This window comes from Cupressus sempervirens, chromosome 1 (assembly GCF_028749045.1).
Source record: "Cupressus sempervirens isolate cs-2001-9-10 chromosome 1, ASM2874904v1, whole genome shotgun sequence".
Lineage (NCBI taxonomy): Eukaryota > Viridiplantae > Streptophyta > Pinopsida > Cupressales > Cupressaceae > Cupressus > Cupressus sempervirens.
Window position 1 is genome coordinate 683,391,907 of NC_143118.1, and position 13,209 is coordinate 683,405,115.

Consider the following 13,209-nt stretch of genomic DNA (forward strand, 5'->3'; position numbering starts at 1 on the left):
TCTTTCAACAAACTTCTTCTTTGGAAAACTTCTCCCTCATTGGTTCCAAATATTTCACAAAGATATGCCATAGAGAAATGATAGTAAACTTCTCCCTCTTTGACCACACATGTTAAAGATAACAATTCTATTAATACCAATGTATCTTAAGTACTAATTCATCTGCAATATGCCCTTGCTAATTCTACACCGACTGATTGATCTTCAACAGGTTCTGGTTAATGCATTCACTAAACTTTATTTAGTGAATTTTAGATAGGGGAATGACCCCTAGCTTACCTCTTAGATACAGAAATGCATCCTTAGGTAATGGCTTGGTAAATATGTCTACAATCTATTCCTTTGTATTAACATATTCTAATCTAACTTCTCTTTCTTGCACCGATTCTCTTAAGAAGTGATCTCTTATTGCAATATGCTTTGTTTTAGTATGCATTACTAGGCTTTTTGACATGTTGATTGTACTAGTGTTATCACAATATATGACTATTGGATCCTTGATCTCTATCATCATTCCTTCTAACAATTGTTTAAAACAAACAATGTTAGAACAATTAACTGCTACTGCTACATATTATGCCTCTATTGTGGATTGAGATGTACAATTTTGCTTCTTGCTTGTCCAAGAGACTAGTCTTTTACCAAAAAAGAATGCTCCACCACTAGTACTTTTTCTATCATTAATACTTCCTACCCAATCAACATCAGTAAATACTTTCAAGTCAAAATTACCTCAAACTTTATACCATAAACCATAGACTTCAGTATCTTTTAGATATCTCATGATTGTCTTGATTTCCATCATGTGATTTTCATTAGGATTTGATGAAAATTTTGCCACTATTCCAACCGTTAGAGCAATATCAGGCCTTTTTGTACTACATACTACAATTTTCTAATCATTAATCTATAAGTGGTTTATCTACTTCTTTGGAATCATCATTTTTAGAGAGCTTATGTCTAGTAGACATAGGGGTTCCAATTGGTCTTGATTCTTCTATTCCAAATTTCTTTAGTATCTCCTTGATATACTTAGATTGAGTGATGTAGATATGATTTTTGTTCTACTAAATTTGCAATCCAACAAAGAATTTTATTTGACCAAACATGGACATCTCAAATTGTTTACTCATTTCTTCTGAAAATTCTTTGCATAAATCACCATTTCCTATAAATAGAGTATCATCAACAAATATTTCTGCCAACATAATCTTCTCGTCTAGTCCTTCCTTGATATAAAAACTAATATTATCATTTATCCTCTGAAAGCCATTATGTATCAAGTAATTATGAATTATTTCATACCAAGCTCTAGGAGCTTTCTTGAGACCATATAATGCTATGTGTAACTTGCAAACCATGTCTCTTTTCCTAGGATCTACAAAACCTTTTGGTTGTTCAATGTAAACTTCTTCATCAAGAATTCCATTCAACAATGTAGATTTGACATCCATTTGATATACTTTAAATCCTCTATGTGGTGCATATGCTAGTAAAGTTCTAACACCTTCTAGTCTTGCCACATGAGTAAAAGTCTCACCATAGTCAATACCTTCTTCTTGAGAGTAACCTTTGCACACCAATCTTGCTTTGTTTCTTGAAACTTTTCCATCTTCATTCAACTTATTTCTAAATACCCACTTTATACCAAATACATTTTTATCCTTGGGTCTAGGAACAAGAGTCCATTTTTTTTTCTTTTCTATCTATTCTATCTATTCATTTATTGCTTCAATCTAACTTTCATTTTCTAGAGTATCTTTAAGATTTCTAGGTTTAAATTCAGCAAGTAAACATGTAGCTTTAATTTGCTTCTTATCATTATTCCGTCAGATTTGTCTCTAATGATCTATTCAGGTGCATGATGCCTTCTAACATATCTTGCTAACATAGGCTCTTTGGGCTTTGAATGATATCCACCATCTTCATCTTGAATTTCAGTTTCAATCTCGGGTCCTTCTATTTGTGACTCAAGTCCATTAAGCTCAGTTTGAACTAGCTTGATAGCCTCTGATTGTTACTTAGGTCCTTTAGATTGTAGCTCGGGTTGCACTGTCTACAACTCAGTAACTATTGGCGATTCTAGGGACCTGATAGATGAAGCTTCCTTTCTTTGAGATAGATTTGGCATGGTATCAGGTTCATAGTAAACAAATCTTCTGTAATTTTTTGGTTCCTTGTTGCTTTCTTCTTCACTCTTTTTGGAAAACTCATCAATTCTTACATGTGCACTTTCTATAATTTTATGAGTGAATAAATTCAAACATTTGTATGCTTTACATCTGCAAGAATATCCTAGAAATATTCCTTCATCACCTTTTACATCAAATTTTCCTTTTCTAGATTCTTTTAAGATATAACATTTGCTGCCAAATACATTCAAGTAACTTACATTGGGTTTGTAGCCATACCATAGCTGATAAAGTGTTTTCTTTGAATCTTTCTCCAACTGTACTCTGTTCAAGGTATGAACTGTAGTGTTGATAGCTTCCTTCTAGTATTTGAGAAAAACCATTGTTTCAATCATTAGGGTTGTTGTACAATCCATGATAGATATATTTCTTCTTTCGACTATACCATTCTACTATGGTGTACCAGGGGCTAATACTTGTCTTCTAATTCCTCTTTCAATGCAAAAGTCATTGAATTTATTGGAGATGAATTCACCACCTCTTTCTAATCTTAAGAATTTCAACCTCTTTCTAGTTTCCTTTTCTACTCTTTCCAGATACCATTTGAATTTTTGAAAGATTTTCTATTTTTATTTTAGACACATTACTATCATCATTCTAGAATAGTCATCAATAAAAAGAATGAAAAATTTTTCTCCACTATAGCTTTCTATTCCAATAGGTCCACATAAATTTGTATGAACAATTTCCAAGACTTCTTCTGACTAATAGTTTTTTTCTTTTGAAACCAGTATTTCCCTTCTTACCAATTTGGCATAGACCCATGTTAGGTTTCTTCAAACTAGGAATACCTCGTACCCTTTTATGTTTCCATATCTTAACCAGATTATAAAAAATTACATGACATAGCCTTTTGTGCCATAACTAGCTTTCCTCTACTTGAGCGATAAAACATGAACAATCACTGAGATCAAGATACAATAGATTACATTTTGTTTTCTTGTCAAGTCCAATCCGATTTCCTTTTCCATCTAGTAGTTTGGCCTATCCATTCGTGAATTCTACCTTGAATTCAATGTTATTCAACTATGCCACACTCAGTAGATTATGCTTTAGTCCTTCAACCCAATAAGCATTGTCACACACAAGTTATTTAGTCAATGAAATGCATCCTTTTCCTTTTATGTTACAAGGTTCATTGTTCCCAAATCTGACACTACCTCCATCATAATATTTCATGTGCTCAAATTTTTTTTTGTCACTAGTCATATGATATGAGCAACACCACAATAAATTTCATATATCATTTTTTCTAACATAAGAGATAAGTGCCATATTATCTCCTCCATTATGAGATTCATCTTTCATAGTAATATATACCATTTAATCTTCATTGTTATTAGAATCTTTCGCTATAAAACAAGATTTATTACCTCCATCCTTGTAGTTCTTGAAGTCCTTCTTTCCTTTATGCTTATTTCTTTTCTTTTCATCCTTGTTTTTCTTATTTGGACACCTAGTAGCAACACAAGAAAAGAGGATCAAAGGAACTTTACCTTTGTACTTTCCTCTGCATTTGGAATACTTTCTAGAAAGTAGGGCTTCAAAAACTTCAAGATCACTTTCTAAACTCTTCTGATGTTCGTCCTTCTTGACTTCCTAATTGACTAGACTTTGATTTCTTACCCTTTTCTTTGAGTGAGAGTTTAGCTTTAAAAGCAGATTCAATAACTTTTGAACTAGGAACATAGTTATCAAAGTTATCTAACTCAAAAGCTATCAGTCTTTCAACTAGAGCATCCAAAGATATTTAATTATTTGGATCACATCTCATTTCTTGAATAGCAGATATTGTCATTATATAAATACGAATGAGAGTTCTAAGTACCTTTCTTACAACTATTTTTTCTTCAATGTCTCCTTTAGATGCCTTCATTGCACTTACATTGGCCTTGATCCTTTCCACATATTTTGCAATTTTTTCATCTTCTCTTATTCTCATTTTGTCAAATTATCCTATAAGGCTTTCTACTTTGGTTCTTCTTACATTGTCATCTCCTCCATAGATATCTTTTAGTTTGGTCCACATTGCATGAGCAGTTTGGCAATCCTTTACCTCATCAAATTTAGCATAATTGAGAGCAAATGCAATATCAATCATCATGACATTATGATTCTTCTATTCAGCAAAAAATTTATTAGATAATGTTCCAATGGGAGTCTTGTATTTAGCATCAAGATATTTGCAACGTAAATCACTGATAGTATCCAGGTGTAACCTCATAAGTCCTTTCGATGCTGCAAAATTGTCTCTATTTAGCTTCAGGATTTCTCTTTTGTAAGACATCCTAATCTTTAGCTTAGGTTCTTTAAACCTTCTCTGTGATCACCAAAAGCTTTGATACCAATTATTGGAAATATAAAAGGAGTAACTGAGAGGGGAGGGGTGAATTAGTTACTACTAAAATAAATCCAAGATATCTTAGATGTTAGTACAAAAGGAAAACTGAAAACTGAGTATTGTTAAAGCTCGGTAAATACATACAAAATGCTATAACTTGGTAAGTGCTTATCATATAAACTTTATATGTTATTTGTGATTACCACTACTTTAACTTTACTAAAAACACATAAAATAAAATAGCTTGGATACATTTGACACCAATATTTAATGTGGAAACTCAATTTGGGAAAAACCACCAATCACAACTAGTTACTATGTTTCACTCTTCCGAAGTGAGTTCTATTAGGAGCCAACCCTGTTAAAGGATTTAATCATCCTATTAGAAGTGGCCTTGTTAGAGGTCTTGATAAAATTCAATAGAACTACCACCGTGTTAGAGCATTTGTAAATAGTTGTTAAGCCAACTCTATTAAGAGATTTAGATCATTGCTACAATGGTTAGAGAGTAACAATGAGATGACTTCATTTGAATTCAATAGATTTGCTAATTACAGATCTCTATTTTGACTTGTACTTGATCCTTCTTGATTGAATATGGCTTTTCTACTTCACAAGAATACTCTAGATACTTATCCTTTAAATTTTCTTCCTCTTCTCATCATTAAATCTTCAATAACATCTTCATGCTTTTCACACTCTTTGAAATCACAACTTGACCTTATATTTATATCTTCCACTTTGTCAAGTTGGCTCAAATACAACTTAGAATAATTAATATTCATCACCATAGTTGGCTAGAATCAATAGATAAATCAATTAATCTTACTATGCTAAAATAAGAAAATCCTTCATTAGCTAACCTAGCTCAGTAGAAACTAACTCAAAAATAATTTCCTTTGTTAACCAACAAAAGCCCAATTTACACTGCAAACTTGCAAAAATCCTTTGGCAACTAAGTGAGCTCGATTAGAACTGGTTCCATCCAACTTTTCCTTATTAACCAAGTAAGCTCATTTAACACTCATCTTCTACATATTTTCCTTTGATGCCCAAGTGAACTCGATAGACATTGCCTTCTAAACTAGGCAAATAGAATAATGCTCGGTACACATAGAAAACTATCTTTACTACCTAAGTGAGCTAGACATATACTAACTGATAATGATATAACATTTTTGTAACATCAAAGACAACAGACAGTTAATCAATTGTATGCAACATTCTGAAGGAAAGTGAAACAAACAACACAAGAATGCTAAGAAACATGACAAAGGTGATGACTCTCCTTCACAACATAATATTGAATCCAAAGACCTCTTCAAGAGAGGAATCATCTAGAAGAAAGAGAAATAAATGTGCTTATTGCAAAAAGTTAGGACATGATGAGCATAAATTTTTCCATAAGAAAATTGATGAGCTCACTCACATTCTTCAAAAGAACAATATCTAGTTGCCCTCATCTGTGTCTTCTCCTTCTTCTCAATATCAAGTAATTGGTACTTCTACATTGACATCATCATCCAAGGGTAAAGGAAAAGTGTTCATTGCTTCTACACATCCTGAGAAAGGTAAATAGCTTCTTGATTTAGGTACATTGCATCATATGGCATCTTCTATGGATATGTTTTATTCTATTAAGCCTTGTACTTCTCCACCTATATTGATGGGCAATAATACATACATGAAGGTTTGTGGTAAAGGTTCTATTCCTATGGGAGAGGGTACATTTAATGATATTCTTTATGTACCATCCTTGACCACTAATCTCCTTTCCATTTACCAAATTACTCATAAGGCACAAGGTAAAATTGTTTAGTTTAGTCTTAATTATGTCTATATTAGGGACATGGAGACTAGAGATGTCATAGCTATGGGATTTGTTGATCATACATCATGCTTATATTCTTTTGCACATTTTGTTGATAATGATGATGATATTCATATGTACCTAACCCTTTATCAAGGGTGAATAATTCATGTGAGTAGAACATTGGACACTTGAATCATTTTTTTCTTGAGGCAAGTGTTGAACTTCCTACTCCTCCACCTCTTGCTTCTTTAGAAATGAGCTCTACTATTCAACAGGATGATCTTTATGCTTCAAATCTTATAGTGTGGGATGAATTTTTGGATGCTCTTTTAGATGAGTCTCGTAATGTAGATTTGATTAATACATCTGAGGAGGTTTCTCTTTGAGATACTTCTTCACCTTCTTTGGAGATTGGATTTCCCAACTCTTCATGTTCTCTTGTTTTTTCACATCTCATAGGTCAGCTTAATGGTGTGACAAAATCTTTGATTTTGGAGATAGCTATTCAATCTTTAAAGATGCATACTTGGAGACCTTCTTCCTCCTTCCTCATTTTTTATATGGAGTGACTTCTTCATCATTTGATGTATTCATCTCCTCCTATGGAGAGACATGTTTCTCGCAAGCATTGGATTATCTCTTGTTTGCAAGTAATTTTCATCTACATTGGAGCTTCTTCATTATGGGGGCGATATCATGTCTCCTTATTTCCTTCCTATGGGGGATCATTCTTTCTATATATGATGTATGCAATTTTTGGGGGTCTTGAGTACTCCATCCATCCATGCATCTTTTTTTCACCTCTTTTTTTGGAGGAGGATTTTTCCCAAGATATTTTCCCTCTTTCTCCACTTTATGAGAGATTACATTTCATGTATTTCTTTGCATATTGTGCATGGATACCTAAAATGGCCTTGTATCTAGAACCCATCTTACATTGTAATTTAAGGTGCATTCCCCTAAGTTGCACTTAAGGGGGGTGTTGGTGTAATTAAATATTCACTAATTACATTCACTTAAGCTTACTTATGATAATGCATTGCATAGTAGTTTGTGAATCAGACACTTAGGAGTTTACACCTCAATTAAACACCTGGTGTAAGAGAATTTCACTCTAAGTGGTCATCATTATTATCTCATTCCACCTTTAGTGCATTTATCACATTATCATCCTCATCATTACACATACTTCATTGTATAATGGAGGATGATCCACCTTTGGTGGACATGCGATTCCACCTTGTGTGGGTGATAGCTTATCTTCTCCTTATCATTGTCTCTTATCACCTCTCCTATATAAGGAGGCCTATTATGTACATTTCAAATCAATCCATTAGATGTCAATGAAGTCCATTATCAATAATACCATTCTTGCATCTCTATGCAATTGTCTTGCCAATCTCTTGTGGAAGTTATCTTGGCCTTTCATTTGATCCCAAGGGTGTTTTAGAGTGACCTAAAACTCTAACAATTATCCCAGTACACTAGACAAGGTTCCTATAGAAGTAGTTAGTCATGTATATGAATGTCTTCACTTATGTATTTTAAGTGCCTTTTCATGTTGTTTAAACAACCATTATTAAATGATTAAATAATTAGAAATGAATTGTCCATGTTAGATTTTTGTGATGTTTAGTTGATCATATCTACATGATGATGCTTTCTTTTGAGATGATAAAATGTTTTATGATGATATGTGGTTATCCAGTATTTGGACATATCTCTGATTATGTTAGATGTGGATTTAATGCTATGGTTATTTACTTCATTCAAGTGCTTTGTGATGTTTTATGTGAAAGTGAGTGATGCAAATAAATTATTTCAGTATAATTAAATAAATGGTTGAATTAGGTTATTTAATGAATTTATTCTTCTGCTATGTTATTATAGGCAATTATAGTTGATCATGTTGTTTGGTGTGCATGATTTATATCACTAGTAGTGGCATATGGAGTTAGTGATTCAGCTATTCATCTTTACCAATGTTGTCCTTGTGTGGTCAATGTATCTTATTTAAATGTTTAAATTAAACCTTCTAGTGATTTGATAAATCTAGACTCATTTGAATTATGTGATTAGACTAGTAAGTGTGTATGTGCATTTAGAGGTTTGCATTATTGTGAAATTGTTAAGGATTCTCTAATTTCAGTTTTTGGGATTTATTTTAATTAATTTTAAGGTATGACATCTTTTCCATAAATGAGTTCCAATTACTTGGATAGCCTATTTCATATGGGTTGATTCAAGGACTAACTAAGTTGCCTAGTTGGTTACCCTAGTCCATTATATAGTTGAAAACTAAATAAGTATCCAAAAAAGATTAATTCCTCACTTCTCACTTTTGAATTAAAAGTTTGAAATTAAAACCCAAAATCCTCTTCATGAGGGATTACTATTTTGTACATTGTGGGAGCCATGAGTGTGGGATTGTTGGGAGACCAGTCTAATTGGATCTAGCTTGAGCAAACCTTTGATTGTCACAATTTTTTGCTACTTCTACGAGATTTTTATTTTAAGGTTCAAATTCTCATTTTTCCCTTTTAGCTATGGTAGGGCTCTCCTATTTTAATGTTTCAATGCTTTGTTTCAACTTTTTCTTTTTGTAGCCATTTGTTAAGAGATTAAGAACTAGTGTTCCCCACTTTTTTTGTATGCTAGATCTACCTGGTTGGGTAGGTATGAGAATTTCCCTAATTTTTGGGATGAGGGTTTGAGGTTTCACATAATTATGCTATCCATTTCTGCATAAGATGTTTGAACCTAAATTTTATTGGATTTTTGTGTCTTATTGATCCTTGGGGTGAATGGGTTTTATTTTTGTTGATTTTTGTCAATGTTGGGTTTTCGATATTTTTGCCTCAATTTACATGCCACCTAATTTTCTTGGATTTTCTTGGTATGATGCTAATCATAGACTTGGGTAATCCATAAGATGTCATTAAAATCATTGTTGCACTTCAATGTTGCATTGGGATGTGTATTGCATCCATACCCTTGACTTTGTGTTTGGTTGAGTTATTTTATACCTGGTGTTATTGTTTCTTTTGGACCCTTATTATTTGATGGACACTAGGATTCATGTAGAATCTATACACTCAAATTGATGCTAGTTGAGTGAGTTCATGATGTTTGGTCTTGTTGCATCATTGGGATTCGTGTAGAATCCATACTCTCAGATTGAGTTTGGTTGAGTGAGTTCATGATGTTTGGTTTTATTGCATCATTAGGATTCATGTAGAATCCATACCCCTAGATTGAGGTTGATTGAGTGAGTTCATAATGTATAGTTTTATTGTTCTTTGGGATTCATGTAGAATCTGTCCTCCCACGCTTGTATTCGATTGAGTGTTAGTTTTTCTTGTGTTCTCATCTAGTCCTTGTGTTCATGATTGTAGTGTGCCACACACAAGCATGGGTACATACATTTGTCAGGTGACTTTTGAGGCCCAATCTTTTGTGGTATTTTGGGAGTTATGATCATTTGGGGTTGGGTTGGGAAAGTGTATTCCTATGGGAACTCATTGTTGGATGAGCATGGGTAGGGTAGGGTAGGGTAGGGTAGTACCATGTAGGGGGCTTTTATCTCACAACCTAGTGATCATTGTGCCCTGAGGGTTGGAAGAGGAAGTTTTAAATAAGTGATGATCAAAATAAATATTGGGTGGTAATAAAACTAAGATAATAAAAGATTCTAGATTTTGCTCCTTCCATTGGGAAGTGTGACCTACCAATTCTACCTTGGGCTATCTGATGCCAAGTGACACTCCATGTTGTTAGCCCCTACATAGTTATCTATTGAATTTTTGACTAAGATCTATTGTACTTTCACTGTCTCATGATCTTGGTTTTAGTCATCATTATAATCTAGTGTGAGTGTGTGAGTATTAGCCGTGGATGTTGTTTTATAACTATTTGTGGTTGGATCATTATCTCCATCAACTTGAAAAGAGTGGACCTATGGGTTTTACATGATTGGGAGGTGTAGCTACCTATACCACTATTAGGGACCAATGTACAGAGAATCTCAAAGTAATAAGAATCAGAATCGGATCAAAATCGGCAAGGTCGAATCAAATCGTGAATCGGCCATGAATCGAAATCGAATCGGCCATGAATCAAAAAATTAAAAAAACCCTTGAAATTTAGTGAGTAACTTATTTCATAAACCCTTTATCGCTGATTCGATTCACCGATTCACAAAAAATCGGTTGGCTTGAATCGAATTGCCGAATCGCATGAATCGCATGAATCGCCGTGATTCTTGGAACTATGACAGAGATGGTCTATTGTTCCAATGTAATTGGTGCTTTATTTTCACTTGGTATTTCAGTTTATTCAGAGTGTGCACTCCCTTGCGATTTATTCTTTCATTGGAATGGTTAGATATCATGTCTAGATGATGTTAGTATATTTGACACATTCATGTATTATGATGTTTAGCATATGATTAGATGATGTGATTTACTTAGTTGGAGTATCTATGCTTATTGGGTTAGCTTAGTATATTTCCTTGTTCTTATGATGTTATTACACTTTAGCAGTGATGTTCTCATAAGATAGCTTTGACTATCTAGTTGGTAGTTTTGGATGTTACACATGGGGGATGCCTAGGGCCTTTGAGGTCTCATGATGCTATTATGGTTGGATGAACCACACATGAGTTTTTTTATTTTTATACATTGTGATGTTTCTTTTAGTATGTTTATTTACTGCTATGTTTTAAATGTTTAGATGCAATTTTTGTCTTGTAGCTATTGTGTTTTAGTGTCAAAGCCTTGATTGTGAATCTAGTACTCCCTAGTGTGGAGGAAATTATCTTTCCTATCATTTAGTCTTATGTTTTCCTTGGTTTCTATTGTGAATTCTCGTGCAAGATTGTATTCTCTCCTACACAAGATTATACCCTCTCTAGCACAAGACTTGGCATTTTCTCGGGTGACATGTATTTATTTGTGGGCCTTCTGACACTTCTTTGTGTGAATCTTGGCACCAATGTTGTGTATTTTTGTTGTTGGACCAAGCCTTCCTTCGCACAAAAGGCAGATCCTCACACGGCTTGTTGCACTTTCTCATGTGGAAGGCTATTTCCTCGAATGACACTATTGGTTCATATTCTCTTGCATGGAAAGCAAGGGTATCTCCATTTTTTTTCTGAAGGATGCATCTTGGTGATTTGAATACCCTTTAGGATTGCTTATTTTTCCATGCTCTAACTGATCTAAGATTTTAAGTTCTATTGTCATCTTTAGTTTTCATTTTCTAGTTTAGCATGTCAGTTTGGTTGTGGCATTTGGAGATTTGTTGGATGTCAGGTTTGATGGTTAAGTCTTTTTTTGTGATCTTATTGATCTTTGTATGTTGATTGTTGTGTGCATCGATACTTGTCTAAAAAATAAATATCTTGACTTTTATTTATCCTTTTCCCAAGGATCTTTGAGTAGGGTATTACACTTTGTAAACCTTTTTATTCAAATGATTTATTGCTTATCATTGTGCATATACTATTTTCATTGACCACATTATGAATGATTGAAAAGTATTATAATTTTTTGAACAACTAGTATTATGTCTTCACAATTATCAATAATTTGTTATTGAAATTATTTTATTTTAAAAATATTTCTTACTTTGAAATTATTGAATAATATGTATAATTCATGAACAAAAACTAGTATGATGGACAAACAATTTTTTTAAATTTTAATTTTTTTTTTTACATATTTGAATTTTTAAATATATCTAAACTTTATTTTGTTAAAATATTTATAATACATTAGTAAAAATCCTTGTCACATAAATTTTCTTATTAGATGATATTTTTAAGAGTTTGTTAGACTTATAATTAGCTTCTAATTACATTTTATTGTGACGATTCATATTGCATTTGGTAAGAAAAATCTATCATAGTAACTATCTCTATCTAAATAAATGTAACATGGGAAAGAAACATTTTAATAAAAAATAAAAAATAAAAAATCACGGTGGTTATTCTTAGCTTCCAAATAAACAATAATCTTTATGTTTTATAATTTTTATTTCACAATTTAATGCAAACTAGACTTAACAATAATTTTTGACATTTTAGATTAAAATTTAGATACTAAAAATGTTGATATAAAGGGTGTTTTATGTTGGAATTACAATAGGAAAGATAAATTCTAAGAGTGGGGGTGAATCAGTGCTTTAAACTTTAACCCATAAAACATTCACTACACATCCATCTCACATATTCAATAAGCAAATTGAAATACCATGTAAAGAACATAGATCTAAATCATGTAAACAAGTAAACATTCACACATACATGACACAAGATATGATTACCTAAAAACCCTCCAATGAGAAGGCAAAATTGGGGTGGGTATGACACCCACAAATCTTCACTACTACAATAATAAAGTATATCCAATGAAGGTTACAATGTTTGATCATGAAACATGACCTACCCTATGAAAGGTTTGCCATGTTAAAGGCTTACAAAGACTATTAGGTCTCACCCTATTAGAGGATTTTAATATAGCTTGTTATGACTACTCTGTAAAGAGATTTAACTAATTCACCTGTTAGAATGTCTTAGCAATGATCTTGCAATTAGCACTCTAATGTTTGATGATAGATCACTTATATTTTGATGTGTACTTGATCCTTCTTAATCATATGTCACTTTGTTGTTCAATGTTTCCTTCCTTTGTTATCCCTTAACTAATTCTACAATTCAATTTAGATCATAATACCTTGGTCACCATGAATGTCATGGTTTGCACTTCCAAAAATCTCCTTGATCATTCATTCATTCTTTCCTCACACAAGAATTTCTGGGCTTTGTCCTCCTTAAGAAGACCTGAGTGACTTAGGGTTAGGTA